At 36.4% G+C, this 15,384-nt stretch overlaps 1 long non-coding RNA gene across 1 annotated transcript in view; it reads left to right on the top strand.

Moving 5' to 3' along the window:
* The window catches only part of LOC134807505 (uncharacterized), a 38,056-nt gene extending 27,742 nt beyond the window's left edge, over window positions 1–10,314 (top strand). Inside the window, exon 3 of the long non-coding RNA XR_010148135.1 lies at window positions 10,226–10,314. This is a non-coding gene — a long non-coding RNA (uncharacterized LOC134807505). The remainder of the gene's footprint in view (window positions 1–10,225) is intronic.
* The last annotated feature ends 5,070 nt before the right edge of the window (window positions 10,315–15,384 follow it).

Genomic DNA, 15,384 nt, shown 5'->3' with positions numbered 1-15,384 from the left:
AACTCAGATATAGTCGGGAATTGCTCCAACAATATTCTGACCATTCCAGTATTTTTTATATTAGAAATAGAGGCTCTGATCCATAAGTGAATTTTCTCAGAAGAAACAAACACTACAGGTCACTTTGACTCAATCCTATATCCTGGTTTCTTCTATTCATAGCAGGAATCTCTTGGGCCACCCTTTAGTAGATGCATGTACTGGAATAAGTGATTCTGCTTCACTCTGCCTCAGTTTCCTCATCTGAAAAAGGAATAATAACATTGTCTATGTCACAGAATTATAAGGATTCATTTAGATTATGGATTAACCTAAATTAGCACAGTGGCTAGCCTATGGTGTGCAGTCAATAAAAGCTAATTTTAAAAATGCTTTACCTAATCACTTTGTTTCAGAAGTGCTTCAGTTTTCTAGAATATGTATTATTAACACAAGTATCAAATTTGTGCGGATGTTTCCGAAGTTTTATAGCATCATTGACACTTTCTTACACATAGCTATTTCTGCTTTTGCCTATTTAACTGTGAGATTCCTGAAGGAGGGGATGTTACTTTATATTTGTATCCCTAGTGCCTAACATAGACCAGGTACTCAATACTCTCTACTAAATTTTCAAATTAAAAAATAAATCAATCCCCAAGTATCAGCAGTGACAGAGATTTATTAACTTATGGCATAATCTTAAATTTTAGGAGCATATATATACCTGAAATTTTTGGTTTAACAATTCATCCTGCAAAATATACTTATATAAATTTCCTAGATTTGAGCTAACTGGAAAATTTTAATATGGGTGCGAAAATAAGCTATCGTATAGGGGAAGGATGTTATAAAAAATAATGAGCAATATTTCATTGATACATCTGTGAGATATAACATTCCCAGACTTACTAATTTAAACCTTAAAGATGCTTCTTCAATCAAGGAACGTAGAGTGAATAAAAAAATGAAATCTTAATTTTATGACTAGGTGTATTAATCCTTTTTCACACTGCTATAAAGAAATATCCAAGACTGGGTAATTTATAAAGGGAGTAGGTTTGACTTACAATTCCACTTGGCTGGGGAGGCATCAGGAAACTTACAATCATGGCAGAAAGCAAAGGGGAGCAAGCTTGGACCTTCTCACATGGTGGCAGGAGGGAGAAGTGCGAGAAGGGGAAATGCCAGATGCTTATAAAACCATCAGATCTCATGAGAACTCACTCACTATCATGACAGCAACATGGGGGAAACCGCCCCCACAATCCAATCACCTCCCACCAAGTGTCTCACTTAACACCTGGGGATTGCAATTTAAGATAAGATTTGGGTGGGGACACAAACCATATCACTAGGTTAGTTCTTGGACATTTACAGAAGGCAAAGGGACATACTTATGTTTCTTTATACTAAAACAAAATCATTGTTTATCAGAAATTCAAATCTAACTGGGTGTCCTGCATTTTTACTTGCTAAACTGGTAACCCTAAATATATTACTTTTAGTGGTGGAACCTCTTGGGGCAACCTTTATCATACAATGTTCTGTGGAAGCACAGTTTAAGAATCACCACATTTTATGGTCCCAAATTTAGAATAAAAATTTTTGTTATGCTACTTACAGAGAACTAATTCTGAGCAGGGGAATTTTTTTGAAAATCAACGAGAGGAGGATGCAATTTAATCCCAGTCTTTGAAAATGGTTTTGCTTCCGTTGGACCCCAAAATAGATTTCTGAAGACAAGTAAATATTTAGGTATCAAGTAGTTGGGTATGTGGGCCACCTGACCCTCTACAAAGACAACTTGATTTTCAGGATCAACAAGAATAAAGGATTATGCACTGACTAGTCCAACTCTACAGATGTGCAGTCTTAATATAAATTTGTATCAAGACATGTTATAATATACAAATTCTTTCATGAGTTATAATGGGCAAATAATTTTCTAGATGCATATACATCTCAGGGAGCTTGTTCTAGAGTTTCTCTAGTCTTAATTTTAACAGGTTCAAGATTGAGCATGATTTTTTAATAACACTTAATTGACCAGATTAGGTAATAGTTTCACTTTCCACATGGATTAAGTAAATTATTCCACAGTTAAGTGTTTAAATGTGTTACATTATAGAGACAATTAAAGAAATATTGGAGTAATATGAAACTAATGCCAATTTATTTATTGGTTTTATTCTAAGATATTACATTTACTCAAACGAGCACTATGATTTACATCTGCTAGCAAATCCATTAGTTAGGATGAACTTGGTTTAGCGTCTGCTCACTCCATGGTCCAGAGACTCAGGGAACAATAAATAGCACTAAAGGAAGAAATTGAACTAGACCATCATGATGTAAGTCTAACCATCAAAAAAGATCAGTATAGTGTGGGCCAAGCTAGACCATAATAAATCAAAGTTATAAATTAGGCATTTTTAAAATGTAATTAGAACTATGGGGGTGGCTTGAACGAAAGCAAAATATACTTTGGTCTGAGATTGGTAACACCGAAGTCAAATTTAAGGGCTTGACTCTTGATAGAATCATAGAGTGAGAAATATAATAGTGATCTTTATTAATTAGTAAGGCCTTTTAATTGTAAGAACCTAAAATAATTGGACTTCTAGTAGACCCACACATAAACTTGACCATGGTTCTGTCACACCACAGTGAGGATCCAATTCCAGAAATCTGCATTGTTTGCTTTTATTGAATGGAGTGAATTCATTTTTCCATCTGACTTATTGTCACTCATCAATAATATATAGAAAAAGATATGATTCTACCATCTGTACTTGTCCTTCTAAAATTCAATGGTTCTCTTCTGTATGACAAATAAAAAAGGGAGGGGATGCTACCAACATTTATTTCTCTTATTGTTTTCCATGAGCTTTGTCCTGTGGTTTCTACTTTAAGAAAAGTTAAACCACAAAGTTGGTTAGGCTATCTTGGCTGCTGCTGGTCCATGTGTCTTGGGTAAACAGACTTTCTCTGCAATCTTTTCTCCCATGTTTCTGGGCATTTTGTTCTCTCTTGTAATGGTTGAACAAGGTTTTTCAAAGCCAAGATAGAAAAGGGGGCCAGGGACCTGTACACGGTGACATATACTGTACCAACATTCCAAGTGAACACCAGCCTCACACAATTGCGGCTTTACAGAGCAAACTTTGTGTAGTAGTTACTGTTGTTACATTACAAAAAAAAAAAAAGAGAGAGAGAGAAGAAGTGGCAAAGTACTGTGAGTCACATTCAATTCTGAGACACAATAACAACCAGCAGGAAAAAAGAGAGAGACAGAAGTTTCATCAGAAAGAACCAAAAAAAAAAAAAAAAAAAAAGAAAAAAAAAGAAAGAAAGAAAAATTCAAAAAAATTAACCTCTGTGTCACAGCCGTGGATTTCTATATAGAAAATGCTTCATTCACTGCAAAGGGCCAAACTTTAATTTGACATAATTCTAGTTCTTCATTTTACAAAGTACCTTTCTTCATTTTTGACCTGAAAATTCTTACTAGGCAACTGAATTAGAAAATAATTGCTTAGAAAAATGAAAACTAGAAGCCAAAATAAGGGGAAAAAACTAGGTTGTTTTCCTCCTTTGAGACTTAATTTTAACCACAGCACAGAAAAATACATTAGTGCTTTTTTCCTGCATTTTTATAGGCCTCCTTGTCTGTAAAAGCTACTATCAAGGCTTAATTTAAATAAAAAGTTTTACAATGTTAATCCTGAGCTTCTATAGGTGAATGTATCTTTTGTATACTTACAGGCCCTCTTAAGTATGCTCCATGAGCCTACATTGCCCTTAGAGAAATGAGGGTCTGGACCATTTATCTTGCTGCTTTATCTACTGAGTTCTTCCATGGGCCATGCCTCAATGGCCTTCAGGCTGAAGCATTCTTGGTACCTAAGTAGGCTTTCTGTTATTTTGTCAAAATGCAGGAGTTTTCTCATCTTCTTCCCATGGCCAAATGAAGCTCCCCATTTCCCATTACCCAGTGGTTTATGCAAACCACAGTTGGTAGATAATCTTTGGGGAAAAATGTGTCAGCCTCATATTGTGAAAAAAGATATACGAAATAACATGCTTCTTTGTCTCATAAAAATATAAGGATGTTTTCAATTGTTAAAAAGCACAACTTACTGTAATGCACACACTTTCTGATATATTATCTGTGACATTGGTTTTGCCTCCACATGCTCATTTATGTTAACCTGTGTTTACTTTTCTTTTTTCTCTTTCTTTCTTTCTTTCTTTCTTTCTCTTTCTTTCTTTCTTCTTTCTTTCTTCTTTCTTTCTTTCTTTCTTTCTCTTTCTTTCTTTTCTCTTTCTTTTTTTTTTTTTGAGACAGGGTCTCACTCTGTTGGCCAGGCTGGAGTGCAGTGGCATGATCTCAGCTCATTGCAACCTTCACTTCCCTGGTTCAAGGGACCCTCCCACCTCAGTCTCCCCAGTAGCTGGGATTACAGGCATGCATCACCACACCCAGCTCATTTTTGTATTTTTAATAAAGACAGGGTTTCACATGTTGGTGAGGCTGGTCTCAAACTCCTGACCTCAAGTGATCCACCCGCCTTGGCCTTCTAAAGTGCTGGGATTACAGGCATGAGCCCCCACGCCCAGCCCTATGTTTTCTTAATGTAAAAAACCTTATAAATAACTTTTATTATGTTTTAATTACATAATATGTATGGAGATATATATTATTGTAGTATGTATTACATAAAGACAAAAAAAACAGAAAACACAAGTAAAAGCATAAAAACCACCCATAATCTTGCCACTCTAGATTAGCATTAGCATTTTGATGTATAACCTCCCAGATGGTTTTCTCCCTCTCTCTCTTTCTCTCTTTCTCTCTCTCTCTCTCTATATATATATATACGAAAATTCACACAAACTCTATATCCATGTTTTTAAATCAGAAGGTCACCATACTTTACATATTGTTTGGACTCTGTTTTTTTTCTGTTCAACAACATATTTTACATATCTATAATGTTAACAAACACAATTCCATAACATCTTTCAATGATTGCAAAGTATTTCATCATTTTGATGTACCATAGTTTATTCATCCAGTTCACTTTTGTTGAATATTTTTGTGGTTTCTAATTTTTCACAATTATATACAATGTTGTAATAAACATTTTCATAACATCTTTGTGTTTACACTATTTTTTCCCTTTATGGCAAATTTCTAGAGATGATGTTAATAAGTTAGAGGATGTGAACATTTTAAGGCTTTTGATACGTAATGTCAAATTGCTCATGGCATAGGCTGTATCAATTTAATTTTCTACCAATAATGTATGAGAGTGGTTTGCTAAACCCTCACCACCACTTGTTATCATTCTATTTTTATGTTGGTCAATTTCATAGAAAAAATAATTTTAGTTCATCTTTTTCAAAGTGATGAAGGTGAGCCTGAACTGTAACATCTCTGTCAATGGCCATGAGTATCTCTACTTTTTCTCTAAAGGGCTCTTTGAGATTGACAAAGAGCAACTGAACTGGAACTGGAACTAGAAAAGTCAGAACTCTTAAGAATTACCTTTGTGGAGTAAGAATAGGATTATTTTAAATGTGGGAAAGATAGTAGCCATAATTAGAAATAACAGAGTTAAAATCTAAACAGTTCGAAATGCTTTAAAATGTACAGTATAAAAGTTTGCGTTTTTTGGGGAGACGGGGACTCTCCAATATTCAGTACTAACCCTTATAGCATCCTGATTGCTTTTCTAGATAATCCCTCATTGTGTGTAGTCATGGGAAAAGATGATGTCTACTGAAGACAGGACAGCCCCAATATATCCAGGGTAGATCACATGACTAGGACTTTGCCAGTCAGATATGCTTTCCTGGGATTTTGAATCTTGAGGGAAGGACACAATGATATAAAAGATGGTTGTCAATTATGCCTCTCAAGCAGCAATGGTTTAGCCCTCCAGAGTTTCCATGGTTTTTGCTCATTCTAAGCCTAGTCATCCCAAGCAGTATCTATACCCTTCCCCAAAATCCCTTTCTGCTTAAGTTGCCCAAGTCGTTTTCCGTTGCCAGCAGCCAACTCCAGCTACATACAAATGGATGATGTGATTGTTTTAAGTTGTGAATTCTAAGTAATTTCTCCTCCCCCCATCAAGATTATATCACCCATAAAAAGTTTCTTTTTAGCATCATTTACAAGGACGCTATTAAAGCTCAACTCTCAAGTATAATAAATCCATTTTGGAAGAGTTTTCTTACTGCCTTGCAGTGATGAAAGCTGATACCAGCACCTACTTTGCCTAGCCCACGGCAGCATCAGAAAACTGTACTCTCTGCCTCTACGATATCTCATTTTTCATTAAGGGACTTACCTCATGCATTTCAAATATGGCTTATGGATGGAAAACACCATGGGACTTTCCTCAGTCTTGCTAAGGTGACTGCAAGTAGCCACAAAACTCTGGAGTGACAAAGAGGCTTTGTATTCACAGCCAAGGTTGCCTACAAATGCACTCTTTTGCCTTTTTTCTCCTCATCTCCTCTTTTTCCTCTGACTTCTTTTTCTTTTACCTTTTTTCTCCTCGTCTCCTCTTTTTCCTCTGACTTCTTTTTTTCTATTAACAGAATGAAGCCAAAGTAACTTACTGTAAAGCATTTCAAGCCAAGATACAAAAGTACTTGTCCAAGACTCTTTAACTAAGAGTCTCCCCATAAATAGGCATCTCCCAAGTTTATATTTTCTTTCAGACCTGGAAGATAATAATAATGATAAACATAGGGAAATGAAGTTATTAAGTAATTATTAAACACTTAATATCTGTGATGCACTATGGTATATGCTGTGTTATGTTATTTGATCCTTACCATAAATAACCCTGTGATAATAATAATGATGATTAGCAGCAGTAGTAGTATAGTAGTATTATCCCCATTTTGCAAATGGGAAAGCTGAGACTAGAGATATAAAAATCCAGTTCAATTGTACATAAATAGTAAATGGCAGAGCTGGGATTAATACTCAGGCCATCTGGCTCTTAATCAGTGTTTGGTTTGTTTGTGTTTCACAGATTACAATTAAGTAAAATTTCCCCAAACAGTCCTGTGATTTCATTAGACAGATTCTTCAAAGTCTTGTTCTCCTATTAGAGAAAGACTTCGTAGACACTTCTTAGAACTATGCAGCCTTTGGAGGTACTCTTAAAATGAGAGGTGACTTTTCATTCCTCTCACATAAATGGATTGAGGCCTTAAAAGTCTGCCATGAGTCTGCAAAAACAATCCCAGCAATGGGGGTGGGGAAGCAAGTTTCTGACACCCACAGTAGAGCAGTTTTCTTGGTTTTGTGAGTTTCTACTGTCCTGGGTTGCTAGAACCCCCTGACTCCTCAGAACTGAGGTATGACCTGAGCAAAGAGGAAAGAGTGACAAAGACTAGGAATGCTACCGAAGATAAACTACCAGTCAGGGAGCCTGGCCTCCTCCAGATCCTCTGCCAGATTTTGCTTTTATAAATTATTTCTACTTCTACCCACTAATTTTCCAATTCTAGATTCCAAACCAGCCATTTAGTGAGCATTGAACTCCCAACGCCTGCTTTCATGGGTCAGGGTATTGGAAATGCTGTCGCTGGCTTAGAAAAGAGGACACCCCACAGTGTCTACTATTCTGCACTTGCTTTTTCAAAGGCAGAAAGTTGCTTAAGTACTTTCCCATTTTTTCCCCTTTCTATTTATTCCCTGAGGTGAAAACTTGCAGACAATAACCTTTTTGCCTGTCACGTTCCAGTGTAAAATGTGCTGCTCAGAGACAGATATTTTTAAACTAACCCCAGCCTCCAACCTTGCCCCCTTTGTGTGATCATGTTTTGAGCTGTGAGGCTTCCCCACAATGCAGTTTTGTATATTAAATAGAATTGCATATGCTTCCTTTGAAATTCAATGCCTTATGATTAAAAACTTGTCTTGGACACTCTAGGTGGACTTGATTAAAATATATGTTTATATTTTTACTGTTAGTTATTACTGAAAAAGGTAGTTTGCTGCACAAGTTGAGTTATATGTAAAATGCCTTGAGTACGGAGATGAAGCCCTCTTTGAGACATATAGACAAATTCACATGGAGGTTTTAGATTTCCTTTAACAGTAACTGCTATCCCCCTGCATTTCCTTTTCCTGTCTGATTTCTCCAATCACAGAATAAAAACTGTCATTTTATAGTTTAGTTCAAAGAGGTGGGTAAAATGAAGCTGTCACTCTCTTTTCTCTCTCTCTCTCTCTGATGCACCTAACTTTGGGGTCAGTCCTCAGTGAAAATTAAGTCTACCGAATTTAGTTATGTAGATCCACTGAAGATTTGCAAGAGAAATAAACCAGATAAAACTAATTTGACTGGGGTAAAACATTCCAAAACCATTCCAAATTAGCACCCTGAAATATATGGGGTTGTAAACTGTTCTTTGTTCTGTTCTGTTTTTAAGTGGTTATCTGTAAGAAGCAGCTTGTGAGTTGTGAGAAGGAATTAAGAATTTGTGTTGTTCATCTCAGAGAGAGTCCATTTGGAAGAAAGTGACAGTAAAATCTACTTTGGGCAAAATTTTTACCAAATTATGACTCTAACAATCTCATTAATTTTAGTTTACTAGAGACAACAACTTCAAAATAACATCAGTGAAATAACAACAGCAAAACTAGTCACTCAAACTTGATAATCACATCCTTTAACCAGCTTCTTTCATTGAGTTACATATCTGGAGACAATGTCATGTAAAAGGAAAACAGAAATGAAAGGGATACCTAGACATTTTTAAATGTCTAGAATGTTTTTAATTTCTATGTTTTTTTAATTTGTGTTCATTCTATTTTAATTTTGGGAGTCTCAATGTTCATTTATCTTTCCCCAACATTTTATTACAGAAAATTTCAAAATACAGATAAGACAAAATAATTTTATGGTGTATAGTATCTACTCACCACCTAGATTCTACAGTGAACACTTATCTATAATTGTTTTATTATGGCTGGGTGCGGTGGCTCATGCCTGTAATCCCAGCAATTTGGGAGGCTGAAGCAGGCGGATCATTTGAGGTCAGGAGTTCCAGACCAGCCTGGCCAACATGGTGAAACCCCGTCTCTACTAAAAATACAAAAATTAGCTGGGTGTGGTGGTGGACGCCTGTAATCCCAGCTACTTGGGAGGCTGAGGCAGGAGAATCGTTTGAAACTGGGAGGCAGAGGTTGCAGTGAGCCAAGATCCTGCCACTGCACTCTGCCTTGGGCTACAAGAGCGAAACTCTATCTCAAAAAAAAAAAAAAAAAAAAAAGTTTTATTATTTATCGATCCTTTATCCATTCATCAATCCATTTCACTTTTTGGTGGATTTCTAAGTCAGTTGCTTATATCATTCGGCTTCTTAAACATTTCAGCCTGCATGTCATTAAATAGAGTTTAATATTTAACTCAATATTTGTTTGCCAACTAGCTGGTTTTTAAGACACTTTATTATTGCCTTATATTTAGGGTTCTTTACTGACATGTATCTCCCGGATTTTCTTATCTTTATTTCACTATTTCTTCTCTCACCCTAATTGTCCCCAATCTCTCTTTTTTTTTTCTAATTCTTTGTTACCTCCAGTTTTATTCCACTCCTTTAGAAACAGTATTTTTCAGGTCAAATGTTATAGGTCACTGCTAAAAACTGAACTGTGTTTAGTAAAGATTACAAAGATTACAGGTGGCTAAATCAGGGAGCTTGAGAGTCTGCTAGGCAAATGCAAAGAACTGGGCTTTGTATAGTCAAAGTAGGCCTTGACTCCTTTCACCTTATGCTGAAGGTATTTACTTGGAAGATGGTTAAGGCAAAGTGCTTTTCCCAGGTCTGCAAAATTTGATATTCTAGTGCAGGCTTATATTTAGCTTTTAAATACAACAGCAATTTTTCAGTGGTTTCACTCATACATCAGGGATGTTGCATGTCTGTGTGCAATGCGTACATTGTATGGTGTGTGTGTGTGTGTCTCCCAATCACATTTGGGGCCTCTGTGGCCTGCAATTCAACATGGGGTTTGTCACCAAGCCTCTTTAGACTTTCAGCTTTATTGGTGCCATTTTTTTAAAGTTTGTTTTGTTCCCTATGCTAATAAAGCTTGTCTCTGCCTCAATCAAAGCATATCATCTCTCCCTTTTTCTCTTGTAAGTAAGGCAGCAATCTGTTCTGTTTAAATGCTTCATCATCTTTGCTCTCCCCCTCCCTGTTTCCTTAGATTTTCGAGATTGTTGACTATTATGTAACAGATGGCCCAACAGACCTCCGACTCTTTTGCGGTGTTGGCCAGCTTGGCTCAGGAAAATAGCAGCACTGGAGTAAGTATTCCCAGGCATGGGACGCTCATGAATTTTAACTCCTCCACAACAAAGGAATTCAAAGAGGGTAAGAGCCAATCTATCAGGAGCTGAGGCAATTAAGAGACATAGGTTGGCATTCTGCTGAGGAGGATTCCCTTCCCGGGGTCTGAATATTTAGACTAGATTAGGTCAGCCTGTCTTCCATTCATCTCTGCCCTGCCACAAGGTATCAAAACAATGAAATGACTCAAAAACAGAAGCCAGTGTGTTTTTAGCTTTTAATTATAAAATGTGTGTATTGTTGTATAAGAATTCCATGGAGGAAGAGACCAAGGAGCCATAAAGATGACACCCCGATCTTGCCAAGGACAATTCCAGTGACAACCAGGAAGAGGCCACTGTTTCTGTTTCAGATTTGATTCCTGAGGCCCTGGTTTTTAGTACTTTAGCCATCTCGAGGTTGGGCTGAGTGCTCAGATTGTTTCTACTTTGGCGATTATTTCAGGGCATAAGGAGAGACCTACAGAGCAATGAGATGAGGAGATGGGGTGGTAGTTATTTGTCTGTATTTTAACTTAAAAAGTACAGAAATGGACAAAGAAGAAAAATAGCTATTTTTCACAGTACCACCACTAGAAAATATTTTGGGCATATTTGCCTTTTCTCCTTTTTTTAACCCCATGTTTACATTTTATTTTAACCTGCAAGCACTGCATATGCATTGTCTGTATTGTCTCTTTAAATAATGACCATTACAGAAGAAGCTGCACAGACTCAGCCCCTAAGCCCTCCAGTACCACCCAGTGCCATCTCCAGCGTTCTCTGGACCTCAAAGTCAGCCTATATTCATTTCTGAGTTTTCTGTGTATTGATGCTGCTTCTTTCTTTCTTTCTTTCTTTTTTAAAGAGATACATACGTCATAATTTTTTTTGGTCTTTTTGCTTTTGCTTTTGGCCCCCTTTTTGCTCTTCTTTTTGAGCCAGCCACACATAAATCAATATCTTGAAATACTGTCTTTAATCATGTCTGTGAGAGAAGCAGAAGAATAGGGATGATTCTGTCTGTGCTCAAGCTTCCATCTGGAACATCCAGAACAAGAACTCTGAAGTTACTTTTTAACCTGGAATAATATGAATGGTGAAATCAAAAGTCAGTCTTTCAATTTACTGAATAACATTGTTTTAAAATGAAAGGAATTTATATGACATCTGCATGTCTGGAAAATAGTATCCAATAACAATAATTATTATTATAATCTGGTTTAATAATGCGCTTTATTGATAAAGAAAATGAGGGCTAGAGAAGTGAACACTTCAGGTCATGCAGTGGATAAAGGGCAGAGCTTGGGCTAGAAGGTCTCATTTCCACTTTGGTATTATTTCTTTTTGTTTGTTAGTAAAGTATGGTATTCAGTTAAGCATCTACTTAGTGCTGGATTCTGTGGGGAATGAAAAGAAAACACAAGACAAGGGCACTGTTCTTGTAAAGCTGAAAATCTACCAGATAAACTTACATGACACCATCGAGAACAATACAGATACATGATGGTGCTAAACTGCATGATATTGATGGTAGGGGAAATAAGAATTCTACTAAGGTAGATGGTTAACACTGTAGAGAAGTTTGATTTTGAGATGAATCTTGAAGAATAAAATTGTGAAAGGATAGCAGGGGATGTGTGGATGCAAGAGAGAGGCCAGAGGGTGAGCAAGGCAAAGTGGAGCGTGAAGTGGCTTGGAAGGGTCAAAGGAAAGAGGCAGTCTGATTGGCTCCAGGGGTGTGCCAGGACATCAGCTGAAAGTGAAACTGAAGTGAGAACAAGAATGATGACATTGATTTCTCAGAAAGTGCAGAAATTTTGGTTTCTGACTGGTTTTCTACCAGGGATTATATAGTGTATTAGTGCATTCTCACACTGCTGTAAAGAACTACCCGAGACTGGGTTATTTTTGAAGAAAAGAGGTTTAATTGACTCAAAATTCCACAGACTATAGAAGAAACATGGCTAGGAGGCCTCAAGAAACTTACAATCATGACAGAAGGTGAAGGGGAAGCAAGCATGTCTTCACATGGCAGCAGGAGAGAGCGAGCGAGCAAAGGGAGAAGAGCTACACACTTTCAAGCAACCAGATCTTGTGAGAACTCACTCACTATCACAAGAACAGCAAGGAGGAAATCCGCCCTCATGATCCAACCACCTTCCACCAGTCCCCTCCCCTGTCTGTGGGGATTACACTTCAACATGAGATTTGGGTGGAGATACAGAGCCAAACCATATCATGTAGCTTCCAGAGAAAGAATTTCTAGTGAGCATCTCAGAAAGGGATTTTTTTAGTTGATACAAATATCTGTACATATTTATAGGTTACATATGTGACATTTTGTTACATGTACTGACTGCATAATGATCAAGTCAGGGTTTTGGGGATGTCCATCACTTCAATTATTTATTATTTCTATGTGTTGGGATCATTTCAAGTCTTCCTTTCTAGCTATTTTGAAATATACAATACATTGTTGTTAACTATAGTTATTATACTCTGCTATCAAACATGAGAACTAATTCCTTCAATCTAACTTTATGTTTGTACCCATTAACCAACCTCCTTTATGCCCCCACCCCCACACACCCTGCCTGGCCTCTCATGTCTATCATTCTACTCTCTACCTCCAAGAGATCAACTATTTAACTCCTACATCTGAGTGAGAACATGCAGTATTTGTCTTTCTCTGCGTGGCTTATTTCAATGAACACAACGCCCTCCAGTTCCATCCATGTTACTGCAAATGACATGATTTCTATGTTTTATGGATGACTAGTATTCCATTCTGTATGTATACCACATTTTCTTTATCCCTTTATCTTTTGATGGATACTTAGGTTGATTTCATGTCTTTGCTATTGTGAATAGTGCTGTGATAAACATGGGAATGCCAGTATCTCTTTGATATGTGATATGTGAATTTCTTTTCCTTTGGATAAATGTCCAGTAGGGAGACTGAAGGATTGTATGGTAGTTCTATTTTTAGTTTTTTTTTGAGAAATCTTACTGTTTCCACAGTGGCTGTATGATTTACATTCCCATCAACACTCTGAGTTCCCCTTTCCTGACATCCTTGCCAGCGTCTGTTTTTTTTTTTTTTCTTTTTAAAAATAGCCGTTCTAAGTAGGAATGGGATGATATCTTGCTTTGGTTTTGATCTGCGTTTCCCTGGTTACTGATATTGAGCATATTTTCATATATGTGTTGGCCATTTGTATGTCTTCTTTGGAGAAATGTCTATTCATGTCCTTTGCCCACTTTAAATGGTATTATTTATGTTTTTACTGTTGAGTTGTTTGAATTCCTCATATATTTTGAATATTAGTTCCTTGAATGAATAGTTTGCAAATATTTTATTCCATTCAACAGGTTGTTTCTTAACTCTCTTGATTGTTTCCTTTGCTGTGCAGCAGCTTTTTAGTTTAATATAACTCTATTTGTCTATTTTTGCTTTTGTTGCCTGTGCTCTTGAGGCCCTCATCTTTGCCTAGAACAGTGTCCTGGGGTGTTTTCCCCATGTTTTCTTTTAGTAGCTTTATAGTTTTGGGTCTTACAATTAAGTCTTCAATCTATCTTTCATTTATTTTTCTAAGTGGTGAGAGATAGGGGTTCAGTTTTATCGTTTTGCATATGGCAATCCAATTTTCCCACAACAACTAATTGAAGAGGGTGTCCTTTCCCCAATGTATGAGGTTGACACCTTTGTCAAAAAGTGGTTGACTGTAAACATATGGATTTGTTTCTGGATTGTGTACTCTGTTCCATTGTTTGATGTGTCTGTTTTTATACAAATATCTTGCTGTTTTGGTTACTATAGCTTGTAATATATTGAAGTCAGGTAGTCTGATGCTTCCAGCTTTTTTATTTTGCTCAGAATTGCTTTGACCATTTAGGTTATTTTATGGTTCCGTATACATTTCAGGACTGTTTTTCTATTTCTGTGAAAAATTACATTTGTATTTTGATAGGAATTGCATTGAATCTATAGATTGCCATGGGCAGTGTGATCACTTTCAATTAATATGGAAGATATTAATTATCCCAATCCATGAGCATAGAATGTCTTTTGATTTGTTTGTATCCCCTTCAATTTCATCAGTGTTTTGTAGTTTTTTTCTATGGAGGTTTTTTATACCCTTGGTTAAATTAATTCCCAGGCATGTTATATTTTATATAGCTTTCTTTATTTCTTTTTCAGCTAGTTTGTTATTGGTGCATAGAAATGCTACCGATTTTGTATATTGGTTTTGTATCCTGCAACTTGCTGAATTTATTATCAGACCTAAGAGGTTTTTTTGTGAAGTCTGTAGGTTTTTCTAGATAGAAGATTATGTTCACTGCAAAGAGGAATAATTTGACTTCCTCTTTCCCAATTTGGATGGTTTTTTTTTTCCTCTTGACTGATTGCTCTGGCCAGGACTTCTAATACTATGTCAAATAAGAATGAGTCTCTTGTCTTGTGTCAGATCTTAGAGGAAAGACTTTCAGTATTTCCATATTTAGTATGATGTTAGCTGTGGGTTTGTCATACATGGCCCTTATTATGCTAAAGTATGTTCCACCAATGTCTAGTTTGTTGAGAGTTTTTATCATGAAGAGATGTTGAATTTTATCAAATGGTCTTACTGTGTCTATTGCAATAACCATACGTTCTTTGTCTCTCATGCTGTTGATATCAGGTATTACATTTATTTATTTGCGTATGTTGAACCATTCTTGCATTTTTAAGATAAATCCCCCTTGGTCATGGTCTATTATTTGTTTGATGTACTGTTAGATTCAGTTTGCTAGTATTTTGTTGAGCATTTTCACCTCTATGTTTACATTCAAAATTGTTATTGATATGTGAGAGTTTATTCTTGTCAGTCTATTAATTGATTCATGGTTGTTTTGTATCTCCTTTGTTCCTTCTTTATCTCATTGTTAATCACTGTGGTAACATCTATGATGGTAACATTTGAGTCCTTTCTCTTTCTTTTTCTTTTTCTTTTTTTTGAGATAGTGTCTCACTCTGTTGCCTACATTGGAGTGG

The sequence above is a fragment of the Pan troglodytes genome, chromosome 10 (genome assembly GCF_028858775.2).
Source record: "Pan troglodytes isolate AG18354 chromosome 10, NHGRI_mPanTro3-v2.0_pri, whole genome shotgun sequence".
NCBI classification, from domain to species: Eukaryota; Metazoa; Chordata; class Mammalia; order Primates; family Hominidae; genus Pan; species Pan troglodytes.
The sequence above is the reverse complement of the archived record's forward strand: the minus strand, read 5'-3'. Positions and strand labels throughout refer to the sequence as shown.